Source organism: Coregonus lavaretus, assembly GCF_964263955.1.
Source record: "Coregonus lavaretus genome assembly, chromosome: 13".
NCBI lineage: Eukaryota > Metazoa > Chordata > Actinopteri > Salmoniformes > Salmonidae > Coregonus > Coregonus lavaretus.
In genome coordinates, this window is record NC_140000.1 from 41,349,318 (window position 1) to 41,365,639 (window position 16,322).

Consider the following 16,322-nt stretch of genomic DNA (forward strand, 5'->3'; position numbering starts at 1 on the left):
GGATGTGTGCGCAGGGGGGTCATCAGGAGATGATCCAGCTATTTCTGATCGACTCGCCTGCGTATCCGGTGGTGCTGGGCATGCCCTGGTTGAGTACCCATAACCCGTCTATTTCGTGGCAGGAGAGGGCTCTGATGGAGTGGTCTGCCCAGTGTGTGGGTCGATGTTTAGGCGTTTCCGTAGGGGCTACCTCGGTGGAGAGTCCAAACCAGGTGCCCGCATTGCACGTTCCCCCTGAGTATGGGGATTTGGCTATTGTGTTCAGTAAGTCGAGGGCGACGCAGTTGCCTCCCCATAGGCAGGGAGATTGTGCGATAGACCTCCAGGCAGGAGCTGCGCTCCCACAGAGCCATGTGTATCCTCTGTCTCAGGAGGAGAAGAGAGCTATGGAGACTTACATAGACGAATCTCTGAGACAAGGATACATACGGCCCTCCACTTCCCCTGCGTCCTCGAGTTTCTTTTTTGTGAAGAAAAAGGATGGTGGGTTACGCCCGTGCATTGATTACCGTGGTCTCAATCAGATCACGGTGAAGTACAGTTATCCACTCCCGCTGATTGCGACCATGACGGAGTCATTGCACGGGGCGCGTTTCTTCACTAAATTAGATCTCAGGAGCGCGTACAACTTGGTGCGCATTAGGGGGGCGATGAATGGAAGACAGCCTTTAGTACCACCTCGGGCCATTACGAGTATCTTGTCATGCCATACGGGTTGATGAACGCTCCTTCAGTTTTCCAATCATTCGTGGATGAGATCTTCAGGGACATGCAGGGGCAGGGGGTGGTCGTGTACATAGATGACATTCTCGTGTACTCGTCTACCCGAGTCGAGCAAGTGGCCCTGGTGCGCCGAGTGTTGCGGAGGCTATTGGAGCACGACCTGTATGTCAAGGCAGAGAAGTGTCTGTTTTTCCAGGAGTCGGTCTCCTTTTTGGGTTATCAGTTGTCTGCGTCAGGGGTGAAGATGGAGGTAGACCGGGTGTCAGCCGTGCGTAATTGGCAAACGCCAACCACTGTGAAGGAGGTGCAGCAGTTTTTGGGGTTTGCGAATTACTACCGGAGGTTTATCCGGGGTTTTGGACAGGTGGCAGCTCCCATAACGTCTCTTTTGGAGGGGGGTCCGGTGCGTCTGCAGTGGTCAGCCGAGGCGGACAGGGCGTTTGGGAGGCTGAAGGACCTGTTTACCTCGGCTCCGGTGCTGGCGCATCCGGATCCCTCTTTACCATTTCAGGTAGAGGTGGACGCGTCAGAGGCCGGTATAGGGGCCGTGCTTTCGCAACGGTCCGGCACGCCACCTAAACTCCGCCCCTGTGCTTTTTATTCCAAGAAGCTCAGTCCGGCGGAGCGAAATTATGACGTAGGGGACAGGGAGCTGTTAGCCGTGGTACAGGCCCTAAAGGTGTGGAGGCACTGGCTTGAGGGGGCTCAACACCCTTTCCTCATTTTGACGGACCACCGTAACCTGGAGTACATCCGGGCAGCGAGGAGACTGAACCCTCGCCAGGCGCGGTGGAATATGTTTTTGACCCGGTTCACATTTAAAATCACGTACATCCCTGGGTCACAGAACGGTAAGGCAGACGCACTGTCTCGGCGGTATGACACGGAGGAGAGGTCCGTGGAGCCCACTCCCATACTGCCGGAGTCTTGTCTGGTGGCACCGGTGGTGTGGGAGGTCGATGCTGAACTCGAGCGGGCGTTACGCACCGACCCTAGTCCACCTCAATGCCCGGAGGGTCGGAGGTACGTTCCGCTTGAGGTTCGGGATCGATTGATCTATTGGGCTCACACGTCACCCTCCTCTGGACACCCTGGTATCGGCCGGACAGTGCACTGCCTTAGTACTAAGTACTGGTGGCCCACGTTGGCGAGGGATGTGAGGGTTTATGTTTCCTCCTGCTCGGTGTGCGCCCAGTGTAAGGCGCCTAGACATCTGCCTAGGGGTAAGTTACTACCCCTGCCCGTTCCACAACGACCATGGTCTCACCTCTCGGTGGATTTCATCACTGACCTTCCTCCTTCACAGGGGAATACCACTATACTGGTCGTTGTGGACCGGTTTTCTAAGGCCTGTCGTTTGCTCCCTATGCCGGGCCTTCCTACTGCCCTGCAGACCGCCGAAGCGCTATTCACCCATGTGTTCCGGCACTACGGGGTACCCGAGGATATTGTGTCTGATCGAGGTCCCCAATTTACCTCCAGAGTCGAGAGAGCTTTTATGGAGCGGTTGGGGGTCTCGGTGAGCCTCACCTCGGGTTACCACCCGGAGAGTAATGGGCAGGTGGAACGTGTGAACCAGGATGTGGGTAGGTTTCTTAGAACATACTGCCAGGACCGGCCGGAGGAGTGGGCAAGGTACGTTCCCTGGGCCGAAATGGCCCAGAATTCCCTACGCCATTCCTCCACTAACCTAACCCCTTTCCATTGTGTGTTAGGTTACCAGCCGGTTCTGGCACCTTGGCAGCAGAGCCAGATCGAGGCTCCTGCGGTGGATGAGTGGGTGCGGCGCTCGGAGGAGACATGGAACGCTGCACACGTCCACCTGCAGCTGGCCCTCCGTCGTCAAAAGGCGAGCGCCGATCTCCACCGCAGTGAGGGACCGGTGTACGCACCTGGTGATCGAGTCTGGCTCTCTACCAGAAACCTGCCCCTCCGCCTGCCCTGTCGGAAACTGGGTCGGCGGTTTGTAGGGCCATTTAAAGTCCTGAGAAGATTGAACGAGGTGTGTTACAGATTACAACTACCTGTTGAGTATAAAAGTATTAACCCCTCGTTCCATGTGTCTCTTCTCAGGCCGGTGGTAGCTGGCCCACTCCAAGAAAATGAGATCAGGGAGACTCCTCCGCCCCCATTGGACATCGAGGGGGCACCGGCGTACTCCGTGCGGTCCATCTTGGATTCGAGATGTCGGATGGGGGGTCTCCAATATCTAGTGGAGTGGGAGGGGTACGGCCCGGAGGAGCGGTGCTGGGTGCCGAGGAGAGACATTTTGGACCCGTCTCTCCTGACGGAATTCCATCGTGGTCACCCGACGCACCCTGCTCCGCGTCCTCCTGGTCGTCCCCGAGGCCGGAGTCGGCGCACGTCTGGAGCCGCGCGTCAAGGGGGGGGTACTGTCACGGTTTCGGCCGAGGCTGCCTCTCTTCCTTGCTCGGGCAGGCTTCGGCGCTCGTCGTCTCCGGAATACTAGCTGCCACCGTTGGATGTTTCTATGTTCGTTTGTTCTGGTCTGGTATTGTACACCTGTTATCGTTTAGTGTCATTAGTGTCCTATAAGTTCTCGTTGTGTTTGTCAGGTGTTGTGTGTGATTGTTTTCCTGTCTGTTGATGTTCTACTGTTTGGGACAGACGCTAGTTTACCGTCACACTGTTGTTCGTGCGTAGTCGGGTTTTGTATTTTACGCACTGTTGCGTATTGTTTACCTCCGGGTTAGTTTACCCGTGTATTTTTGTGCTTTGCCAGTAAAGTCAAGTTTGACTGAGCTCCTGTGTCCTGCACTTGATTCCACCACACCGTCGCATCAGAACCCTTGACAGGTGGGTAGTGTATGGGGCTTTGGAGACAAAACGGATGGCACTGTGATATACTACATCCAATTTGCTGAGTAGAGTGTTGGAGGCTATTTTGTAAATGACATCGCCGAAGTCAAGGATTGGTAGGATAGTCAGTTTTACGAGGGCATGTTTGGCAGCATGAGTGAAGGAGGCTTTGCTGCGAAATAGGAAGCCAATTCTAGATTTAACTTTGGATTGGAGATTCTTAATGTGAGTCTGGTCAGGTGGGCGGGTGCCAGCAGCGTTCGATTGAAGAGCATGCATTTAGTTTTACTAGTGTTTAAGAGCAGTTGGAGGCTACTGAAGGAGTGTTGTATGGCATTGAAGCTCGTTTGGAGGTTCGTTAACACAGTGTCCAATGAAGGGACAAGTTGCAGCGGAGGGTGCAGAGCTGGTGGCCGGGGTAGTGGTAGCCAGGTGGAACGCATGGCCAGCCGTAGCAAAATGCTTGTTGAAATTCTCGATTATTGTAGATTTAAATAGTGTTTCCTAGCCTCAGTGCAGTGGGCAGCTGGGAGGAAGTGCTCTTATTCTCCATGGACTTTACAGTGTCCCAAAACTTTTTGGAGTTAGTGCTACAGGATGCAAATTTCTGTTTGAAAAAGTTAGCCTTTGCTTTCCTGACTGCTTGTGTATATTGGTTCCTAACTTCCCTGAGAAGTTGCATATCGCGGGGGCTATTTGATGCTAATGCAGTACGCCACAGGATGTTTTTGTGCTGGTCAAGGGCAGTCAAGTCTGAGGAGAACCAGGGGCTATATCTGTTCTTAGTTCTGTATTTTTTGAATGGGGCATGTTTATTTAAGATTGAGAGGAAATTACTTTTAAAGAACAACCAGGCATCCTCTACTGACGGAATGAGATCTATATCCATCCAGGATACCTGGGCCAGGTCAATTAGGAAGACCTGCTCGCTAAAGTGTTTTAGGGAGCGTTTGACAGTGATGAGGGGTGGTCGTTTGACCGTGGACCCGTTACGGACGCAGGCAATAAGGCAGTGATCACTGAGATCCTGGTTGAAGACAGCGGAGGTGTATTTAGAGGGTAAGTTAGTCAGGTACCCATGTTTACGGATTTAGGGTTGTACCTGGTAGGTTCGTTGATAATTTGTGTGAGATTGAGGGCATCTAGTTTGGATTGTAGGATGGCCGGGGTGTTAAGCATATCCCAATTTAGGTCACCAAGCAGTACATCTCTGAGGATAAATGGGGGGCAATCAATTCACATATGGTGTCCAGGGCACAGCTGGGGGCTGAGGGGGGTCTGTAGCAAGTGGCAACAGTGAGAGACTTATTTCTGGAAAGGTGGATTTTTAGAAGTAGAAGCTCAAACTGTTTGGGCACAGACCTGGATAGTATGATAGAGCTCTGCAGGCTATCTCTACAGTAGATTGCAAATCCACCCCCTTTGGCAGTTCTATCTAGACGGAAAATGTTATAGTTGGGGATGGAAATTTCAGAATTTTTTGTGGCCTTCCTAAGCCAGGATTCAGACACTGCTAGAACATTAGGGTTGGCGGAATGTGCTAACGCAGTGAATAACTCAAACTTAGGAAGGAGACTTCTGATATTAACATGCAAGAAACCAATGTTTTTACAGTTACAGAAGTCAACAAACGATAGCGCCTGGGGAGTAGGAGTGATACTGAGGGCTGCAGGGCCTGGGTTAGCCTCTACATCACCAGAGGAACAGAGGAGGACTAGAATAAGGATACGGCTAAAGGCTTTAAGAACTGGTCTTCTAGTGCGTTGGGTACATAGAATAAAGGGGGCAGATTTCCAGGCGTTGTAGAAAAGATTCAGGGCATTATGTACAGACAAGGATATGGAAGGATATGAGTAAAGTGGAGGTAAACCTAAGCGTTGGGTAACAATGAAAGAGATAGCATCACTGGAGGCACCGATTGAGTCGGTCTCCGCGTGTATGGGGGGTGGGACAAAGGAGCTATCTAAGGCAGGTTTAGCTGGGCTGGGGGATCTACATTGAAATAGTACAATAAGAAATAACCGAAACAGCAATAAGCAAACCATATTGACATGGGAGAGAGGCATAAAGCAATCACAGGTGTAATTTGAGAGAGCTAAGACAACAGCTGGTAATGGCGACACAGTTTGGGTTGAGGCTAAACATAAACAGGATGCGGTACCGTAAAAAGGAACAGTCCAGCAGGCATCAGCTGTATAGCTGAGTTATCATAAGGTCCGGTGAACAGCAATAGGATAGTTCGGAGGTAGTTTGGGGGCTGCTAAAGCACTAGCGAGCAAGAGGCCACTGCTAGTGTGTGCTAGCGGGCCGGGGCTAGCAGATGGAATCTTCGTGGTCGACGTCATAACGGGAAGCCTGTTGTAACCACATCAGACGATTTCGTCGGCAGACCAGTCGTGTTGGATCGGCAGGGCTCCGTGTCAACACTAGGTGGTCCCGTCCGGTTGACAGAGAGGTAGATAGCCGGGAGATGGGCCTAGCTCAGGCTGATTAGCCAAACCACAACGTCCATTTTGTTGCAGCTAGCTGGTAGCGATGAATCCGGTGTTAAAGGTCCAGTGATTCAGTGATTCCGGCAGAGAAACTGATATGTTCTGGGTCGATAACGCGCTGTGCAGACAGTGCAGACTGGCCGAATAATAGTCCAGGCTAGAGCTGGCTGGTAGGTGGTGCAGGCCACGGACAATGGTGAAAAACCACTAACGGTAGCTAATAGCAACTAGCTAGTTAGCTGGCTACTCCCGTCCGGTAGACTGAGAGGTAGATAGCCGGGATATGGGCCTGGCTCTAGGCTAGCTCGAGGCTAACTGGTGCTTGCATCTGGGGCAGTGGTGATTAGCCAAACAGCAACATCCATTCGGTTGTGGCTAGCTAGTTGCGATCCGGTGATTAATGTCCAGTGATTAAATTATTCCGGCAGAAAAATCCAATGTTCTGGGGGAAATACCGCTAACTGTGGCTAATAGCAAGTAGCTAGTTAGCTGGCTAGCTAGTTTCAACTGGAGATTCTAGATAAAAGGTAAGTCAATAATAGAATCCGTTCCACATTGAGTGAGGCGGGTTGCAGGAAAGTATATTTTGTAGAAGGATGAAAAGTCTGATAGGGAAATATGTACGAAAAATACAAAAAAACAGGGTATTTACAGACACACGACAAGAACAGGACTGCACTGCTACGCCATCTTGCCTGCTACGCCATATTGTTGTACATTAATATTAGTTTGACAATTAGGGGGTTCAGTCCAGTGTTCTTTACCCCTTTCTTTAATGTTTATCTAATAATTGGTAGTTCTGAGTACTTATTTTCCCTTTCCTTAAGTCTTTATTTTGCCACAGTATTTATTAGCGGTACACAATAGGAGAGAGAAAGAGAATATCTCCTTTCATCGTTAATATCAAATCCAAATCAAATGTTATTTGTCACATACACGTGTTTAGCAGATGTTATAGCGGGTGTAGCGAAATGCTTGTGCTTCTAGCTCCGACAGTGCAGTAATATCTAACAAGTAATATCTAACAATTTCATAATATATACCTAAAACACACAAAACTAGTAAGCAATGACAGAGCGGCATTGACTAAGATACAGTAGAATATTATAGAATAGAATGCAGTATATACATATGAGATGAGTAGTGCAAGATATATAAACATTATTAAAGTGATTAGTGTTCCATTTCTTAAAGTGGCCAGTGATTTCAGTAGGCAGCAACAGCCTCTAATGTGCTAGTGATGGCTATTTAACAGTCTGATGGCCTTGAGATAGAAGCTGTTTTTCATTCTCTCGGTCCCAGCTTTGATGCACCAGTACTGACCTCGCCTTCTGGATGATAGCGGAGTGAAGAGGCAGTGGCTCGGGTGGTTGATGTCCTTGATGATATTTTTGGCCTTCCTGTGACATCGGGTGCTGAATGTGTCTTGGAGGGCGGGTAGTTTGCCCCCGGTAATGCGTTCGGCAGACCGCACCACCCTCTGGAGAGCCCTGCAGTTGCGGGCGGTGCAGTTGCGATACCAGGCAGGGATACAGCCCGACAGGATGCTCTCAATTGTGCGTCTGTAAAAGTTTGTGAGGGTTTTAGGTGCTAAGCCGAATTTCTTCAGCCTCCTGAGGTTGAAGAGGCTCTGTTGCCAACCTTAAAGGAAAAGGGCAAAGTATGAGAGTCATGTTAATAATTGTCCAAAGTATGGATGGAGAGTGAACTGCACGGCCAGTAAGGTAGGCTGCAGTGGGTTTGCTGGTCGATACATATACTGAACATGTAACCACAATAATGGTGGCTAGATAATCAATGAATTGAATGTTGACAAATTAAACATAAATTGTAGACCTTTAATTTTTTCCAACATGTCAACAGACACTTTACTTCAAATAAGTACAAAACATTTCACAGTGTTAACTTTCTCTTTCTCTCTGAACATCAGGGCCTCTTCAGTGTGGATGGGGTATAGCGTACCATTTCAACAACAAAGACAGCACTTCCAGTTTGTGTTCTTCACTCTGTTGAACTCTTTTGTAGCACATGGAACCACCGTTGGCATGCAAAATATTCAATCTAAAATAGAAGCAAGCGTAACACGTTATAAATAATATCCAATATCAATGCAGTATGACAAATTAGCCATCCATTGTGTTATATCATAAATTGTCTTACATTTACATTTTACATTTTAGTCATTTAGCAGACGCTCTTATCAAGAGCGACTTACGGTTAGTGAGTGCATACATTTTTCATGCTCTTACATGCCGTCACTGTTGCCAAAAGATTATATAAACATGTTAAATAAAGTTACTAACCCAGTCAGTCTTTGGTCCACATCCAGGTTCTTTATCAGTGGCACACATTAAGCAGTTGTTGGCTTTGTTGAACTCTGAAATCATAGGCATGAACTGAACATATGGTTGTCCCACACAACTACATAAAAATAAGACATTTACATTTACTTTGAATGACATTCCATTACATACCAGACATTTTTAGAATATCCTCAGCCATTTATTTTCAGTTGCTCCATGTGTTTTTGTGAAGGTTCTATATCCATTTGGGAGGGGATATTGGGGAAATTCTGTGCAACTTCCTTGGCCATCTACACCAAAAAAGAAAATAGAGTTTTTGACCTATTGGTCACATAATATGGATGATTTTCTAGTACATTTGTTGTAGAATGAAACACCTATAAAGTGGGGGAAAAAAGTATTTAGTCAGCCACCAATTGTGCAAGTTCTCCCACTTAAAAAGATGAGAGAGGCCTGTAATTTTCATCATAGGTACACGTCAACGATGACAGACAAAATGAGGAAAAAAATCCAGAAAATCACATTGTAGGATTTCTAATGAATTTATTTGCAAATTATGGTGGAAAATAAGTATTTGGTCAATAACAAAAGTTTCTCAATACTTTGTTATATACCCTTTGTTGGCAATGACACAGGTCAAACGTTTTCTGTAAGTCTTCACAAGGTTTTCACACACTGTTGCTGGTATTTTGGCCCATTCCTCCATGCATATCTCCTCTAGAGCAGTGATGTTTTGGGGCTGTCGCTGGGCAACACGGACCTTCAACTCCCTCCAAAGATTTTCTATGGGGTTGAGATCTGGAGACTGGCTAGGCCACTCCAGGACCTTGAAATGCTTCTTACGAAGCCACTCCTTCGTTGCCCGGGCGGTGTGTTTGGGATCATTGTCATGCTGAAAGACCCATCCACGTTTCATCTTCAATGCCCTTGCTGATGGAAGGAGGTTTTCACTCAAAATCTCACGATACATGGCTCCATTCATTCTTTCCTTTACACGGATCAGTCGTCCTGGTCCCTTTGCAGAAAAACAGCCCCAAAGCATGATGTGTCCACCCCCATGCTTCACAGTAGGTATGGTGTTCTTTGGATGCAACTCAGCATTCTTCGTCCTCCAAACACGACGAGTTGAGTTTTTACCAAAAAGTTCTATTTTGGTTTCATCTGACCATATGACATTCTCCCAATCCTCTTCTGGATCATCCAAATGCACTCTGGCAAACTTCAGACGGGCCTGGACATGTACTGGCTTAAGCAGGGGGACACGTCTTGCACTGCAGGATTTGAGTCCCTGGCGGCGTAGTGTGTTACTGATGGTAGGCTTTGTTACTTTGGTCCCAGCTCTCTGCAGGTCATTCACTAGGTCCCCCCGTGTGGTTCTGGGATTTTTGCTCACCGTTCTTGTGATCATTTTGACCCCACAGGGTGAGATCTTGCGTGGAGCCCCAGATCGAGGGAGATTATCAGTGGTCTTGTATGTCTTCCATTTCCTAATAATTGCTCCCACAGTTGATTTCTTCAAACCAAGCTGCTTACCTATTGCAGATTCAGTCTTCCCAGCCTGGTGCAGGTCTACAATTTTGTTTCTGGTGTCCTTTGACAGCTCTTTGGTCTTGGCCATAGTGGAGTTTGGAGTGTGACTGTTTGAGGTTGTGGACAGGTGTCTTTTATACTGATAACAAGTTCAAACAGGTGCTATTAATACAGGTAATGAGTCGAGGACAGAGGAGCCTCTTAAAGAAGTTGTTACAGGTCTGTGAGAGCAAGAAATCTTGCTTGTTTGTAGGTGACCAAATACTTATTTTCCACCATAATTTGCAAATAAATTCATTAAAAATCCTACAATGTGATTTTCTGGATTTTTTTTTCTCAATTTGTCTGTCATCGTTGACGTGTACCTATGATGAAAATTACAGGCCTCTCTCATCTTTTTAAGTGGGAGAACTTGCACAATTGGTGGCTGACTAAATACTTTTTTCCCCACTGTATGCCTTAAATGCTTATGGATTAAGAACCAATTAAAGGGTTAAAACAGAGCAGAGACATTTCTTTAGTGCAAACGCTGTGCTTTTGATAACTCCCTGCAGCTGGTCTGGGTATGTCAATGACATGTGATGGAGATACAACTCCTCGTGGTGGCTGTGTGGAGATTGGAGTAACAATGGAACTAGTGTTATCATTTGTTTGTGCTTATGACCTGACACATAGCCACATACACATAATCTCAAGGGTCCTGGGGGGATGCTTTTTGGGATTGGCTTAAATGTATGTGGTTGAGAATGGGTTATGGCCATGACATGTTTAAGTATTAATTTATATGTTTTATAATGTGTTATGAAAGTTTAAGGGTAAAACAGAATGAACATGATTGATACTTTGTACTCCAGATGCATGTCTGGATAGTGAATATAGTCAATACAGAGTGTGATTGTTCTTTAACGTACGTACATCATTTTTTGAGTCACGCCACTAATAAGATACAGAGGCCCCATTTAGAGAAGCGCAAGTAGCCTTCGTGAGTAAAGCAATGTGGCACTGAAAGAAGTTAATAATTTGCCTTAAGGGGGTAACTGTATATTCTATGTAAGCATGACTATGCATTTGTATTTGTATAAAAGGAGATCTTTGAGCCAATGAGAGGCAGGTGTTCCATGGAGCAGCTCGGCTTTGTTATGCAATAATAAAGTCTAATTTTTGGATTCACAAGCTCCAGTGTCTTGAGAGATATTTTTGAGTTGACTACTTTTGAGTCAAATATTTCTACGACAATAACAGGACACCATTCATTATTGAAAATATAACTATCAAACCTGCATTACAAAGAACCCGCAGCTGAAGGTGTCCTGCTGCATGGTGTGAGTTATTTCCCCTCCTTTCCACGATGTCCACCCAGTCGTCTTTTCCATGGCAGGATCTTATTATGTTGAAGTATTCTCTTTTTTATGTAAACATAATGGAATTCTGATTAGTTATAGGCAAATGAATACACAGGCCAAAACTGTATGCTGTTTTCCTTATCCGCATAATATAGTAGAGGTAAATTCCTTTATGCCCCATTCTACACACAGCCTAAATTATAGGCACTGAACCATTTACAGGAAAATAATAAAAGTAGCATATAGGATCCAACCCTATCACAGAGTTAATAAATGTAGAGCGTTTGTAGACTTTAAGAAAACAATATTAAGTGACAGTTTCATCAGAACGTGCTTAAAGAAAGTAATATCACAAAGATCACAGATGACAGTGCCCACCAAGTCTATGACAATATATAATTAATTGTAAGCACCAATTTAAAGTGTGTTTTGTCAAAATACGATCTGAAAATGTCAGTTGTTGAACATAATACTTCTATTTGCCATAGCAATTTATGATATATGCAGTTGATGAATAATCCATGTACCAACACTACATGTAGGATGGACATTCCCACATACAGTATACACATACAAAGAGGCACTTTTCAGCTACGTTTTTACCTCTCAGAATCCAGAACGGATATAACAATGGGGCCAGAACAGGACCTAATAAGCCCTTACAACAATCTACTCTTTTGACTTCTTATCTGGTAAACTGCTACTGTGTGTCAAGAAAGGAGCCCCAATTAGGGGTTAGTGTACTCCAGTAAAAAAGGGCTGGTTTAGAAGAGAAACTATTGCCTCTGGTCAGAGGGACATGAGAGACTAGTCAGTGGTAGAATTGAGTTGGCACTTTATTGGTCCAACCACACACAGACCCACAAGGTTGAGGTCACTCATGGACAGTAATGATGACGAGTTTCTCTGGTATCTCATACTTCAGGATGTAAGAGAATAGTTGACCACTTACAGTGAGGGAAAAAAGTATTTGATCCCCTGCTGATTTTGTACGTTTGCCCACTGACAAAGAAATGATCAGTCTATAATTTTAATGGTAGGTTTATTTGAACAGTGAGAGACAGAATAACAACAAAAAAATCCAGAAAAACGCATGTCAAAAATGTTATAAATTGATTTGCATTTTAATGAGGGAAATAAGTATTTGACCCCTTTGCAAAACATGACTTAGTACTTGGTGGCAAAACCCTTGTTGGCAATCACAGAGGTCAAACGTTTCTTGTAGTTGGCCACCAGGTTTACACACATCTCAGGAGGGATTTTGTTCAACTCCTCTTTGCAGATCTTCTCCAAGTCATTAAGGTTTCGAGGCTGACGTTTGGCAACTCGAACCTTCAGCTCCCTCCACAGATTTTCTATGGGATTAAGGTCTGGAGACTGGCTAGGCCACTCCAGGACCTTAATGTGCTTCTTCTTGAGCCACTCCTTTGTTGCCTTGGCCGTGTGTTTTGGGTCATTGTCATGCTGGAATACCCATCCATGACCCATTTTCAATGCCCTGGCTGAGGGAAGGAGGTTCTCACCCAAGATTTGACGGTACATGGCCCCGTCCATCGTCCCTTTGATGCGGTGAAGTTGTCCTGTCCCCTTAGTAGAAAAACACCCCCAAAGCATAATGTTTCCACCTCCATGTTTGACGGTGGGGATGGTGTTCTTGGGGTCATAGGCAGCATTCCTCCTCCTCCAAACACGGCGAGTTGAGTTGATGCCAAAGAACTCGATTTTGGTCTCATCTGACCACAACACTTTCACCCAGTTCTCCTCTGAATCATTCAGATGTTCATTGGCAAACTTCAGACGGGCCTGTATATGTGCTTTCTTGAGCAGGGGGACCTTGCGGGCGCTGCAGGATTTCAGTCCTTCACGGCGTAGTGTGTTACCAATTGTTTTCTTGGTGACTATGGTCCCAGCTGCCTTGAAATCAATGACAAGATCCTCCCGTGTAGTTCTGGGCTGATTCCTCACCGTTTTCATGATCATTGCAACTCCACGAGGTGAGATATTGCATGGAGCCCCAGGCCGAGGGAGATTGACAGTTCTTTTGTGTTTCTTCCATTTGCGAATAATCGCACCAACTGTTGTCACCTTCTCACCAAGCTGCTTGGCGATGGTCTTGTAGCCCATTCCAGCCTTGTGTAGGTCTACAATCTTGTCCCTGACGTCATTGGAGAGCTCTTTGGTCTTGGCCATGGTGGAGAGTTTGGAATCTGATTGATTGATTGCTTCTGTGGACAGGTGTCTTTTATACAGGTAACAAACTGAGATTAGGAGCACTCCCTTTAAGAGTGTGCTACTAATCTCAGCTCATTACCTGTATAAAATACACCTGAGAGCCAGAAATCTTTCTGATTGAGAGGGGGTCAAATACTTATTTCCCTGATTAAAATGCAAATCAATTGATACCATTTTTGTACATGCGTTTTTTAGGATTTTTTTGTTGTTATTCTGTCTCTCACTGTTCAAATAAACCTACCATTAAAATTATAGACTGATCATTTCTTTGTCAGTGGGCAAACGTACAAAATCAGCAGGGGATCAAATAATTTTGTCCCTCACTGTAGATGGAGAGTTGATTCATAGTTATTTAATAGTTACAGTGCTGGATTCGTATGACAAGCGGTACGGGCGTAGCCTATTGTCATCCGAATGACTTACATAGAAAATCTCTCTGTTTATATAATGCTTTCCGAGCTACTTCCATCCAACAGTTGCCAACCATTATTGAGTGTCACTCATCTCCTACAATAGGATCCCCCTACATGGTATCGTGTGGCACCCTAGCCAGGCCATTCCGTCACATACTCCTTCTAAGATTAGCACCAGTGGCCCCCAATCTATCTTGGCATGCAGACCTTCTGTCACCCACCAGTGACATAACGAACACATGGAGTGTCCTTATCCTCTCTATATGAGATCAACGACATTAACCAATACTGTATAAAAATACGTTATATCACACATTGTCTACTAACTGTCCAAGAAGAGGATCCAAAGTGTTAGGAAATATTTGTTCCCATAAATGGAAAGGAGGATGTCTCTCCTCATACCTCTGGCACTTTTGTCAGACTGCCAGACATTCTGAACCTTGGTTGAGGTCAGTAGGTCACATGACCAAGGAGCTATTGAAATTCAAATGTAAATGTTTACGCTCCCTAACTAATTCAACTAGGAATATGGAAAGCTGCTCACATTTCCACGTTTATTAGCTTTGGAAAGCAAATTAATGTCCAAATCGTGAAAATAAGACCTGTGCAATGTTGTGCGCAATTTTTCCAACATCATGACACTTATTTGGAGTCTGTGGTTTGAAAACTATTGAGGTTTGAAAGCGCAAATATTGTGGTAGAAATACTTAACTCAAAAGTATCTCTAAAAAAAACGGAGCTTATGAATTCAAATATAGACTTTATTAAAGCGCAACAAAGCCGAGCTGGTCCATGGAGCAACTGCCTGCCCTGACTCTGAGCTCTCCTTTTATACAGACTCAATGCATAGTCATGCTTATACAATCTACACAGTTACTCCATTATATGTACATGATTAACATCCTTCGGTGTCACATGTTGTTTAGTCACGAGGGCTACGTGCGTTTCTCTAAATGGGGCCTCTGTCTCTTATCTCATTAAATTGGTGGCGTGACTCAAAAGAATTATATACATACGTACGTTAAAGAACAATCAGACTCTGTATTGACTATATTCACTATCCAGGCATGCATCTGGTGTACAAAGTATCAATCATGTTCATTCTGTTTTACCCTTATCATTTCATAACACATTATAAAACATATTAATTAATTCTTAAACATGGTTTACACATGTCATGTCCATAACATACATTTAAGCCTTTCCCAACAGCCATCCTCCCTGGACCTTGAGCCACTATGGTTTTTCCTTGTGACTATGTGCATGTGGCTATGTGTGTCAGGGCATAAGCACAAACAAGTGATAACACTAGTTCCATTGTTACTCCAATCTCCACACAGCTGCAACGAGAAACAACATGGGTCTATACAGGTCTTTATCTGTTCCTGAAGTTTTATCTCCATCACATGTCATTGACATACCCAGACCAGCTGCAGGGAGCTAGAGGGAACCATCCATTATCAGAAACACAGCATTTGCACTAAAGAAATGTCTCTGCTCTGTTTTAACCCTTTAATTGGTTCTTAATCCATAAGAATTCAAGGCATATAGGCGTTTCATTCTACAACATGCATAATTCATATAATTGGTTTTTATGTTGCGCCCCTAAGTGAGATAGAGTAGTTAACCAAAAATTCCCCACAATATCCAACCTGAAACTGTCTTTACCTCTGTCCCGCAAACTGTTAGGGCCTACATAAAACTGTCCCAACAGCAGAGCTTTCTTTTCAGCACCATGGAGTGAATCCTTACCAACGCTACACCTGGCTATCAGCGGAGCCTTGTCTGGCAGCGAAACAGTTAATTCATCCTCATGTACTGCCTGATATGGCTCACTTGCTTAAACAAATGTGGTTTCTACTGACAATTGAGATGTACAAACTATGGAATGATGAGCAGATAAGAGGCACTCCGTAATTTGTATTAAGACATTAATAAGCGAGCTAAGATGGACGTAGTCAATATAACTATTTGTTAAGCACTTTTGAAATGTACAGCGACAGAATTCAGAACAGTATTCTCCTCGGACACCAAGTCGGAACTGTAGGATAAATAAAGGGGGCATATAAGCAGACAATAAAAGCTCTTACAATATTTGAAGAAGACATTTCATCACCAAGTCAGAACAGTAGGCTAAGTTATGAGGGGGAAAGGGACCAGATTATTAGGGTGAGACACATAGGCTACTAACAGCTTACTACACAACATACACTTAGTAATACTTTCTTAGCTACAGTATACATATCTCCAGGGGCGCAACTTTGGTTTTAGAAGTGGGGGGGACATAATAATACAATAGATAGATCTATCTATATATATCTCTATCTATCTAGTCAGATAAACACTCCAAACAGCCTACCCAACCACTCGGAGCCATCCGCATGGTCCTAAAGCACACCATTGCCTAGTCTTGTATCACATTCCAATGATAAAACTGATGCCCAGAGAAATCTGTGCCCCTGCATA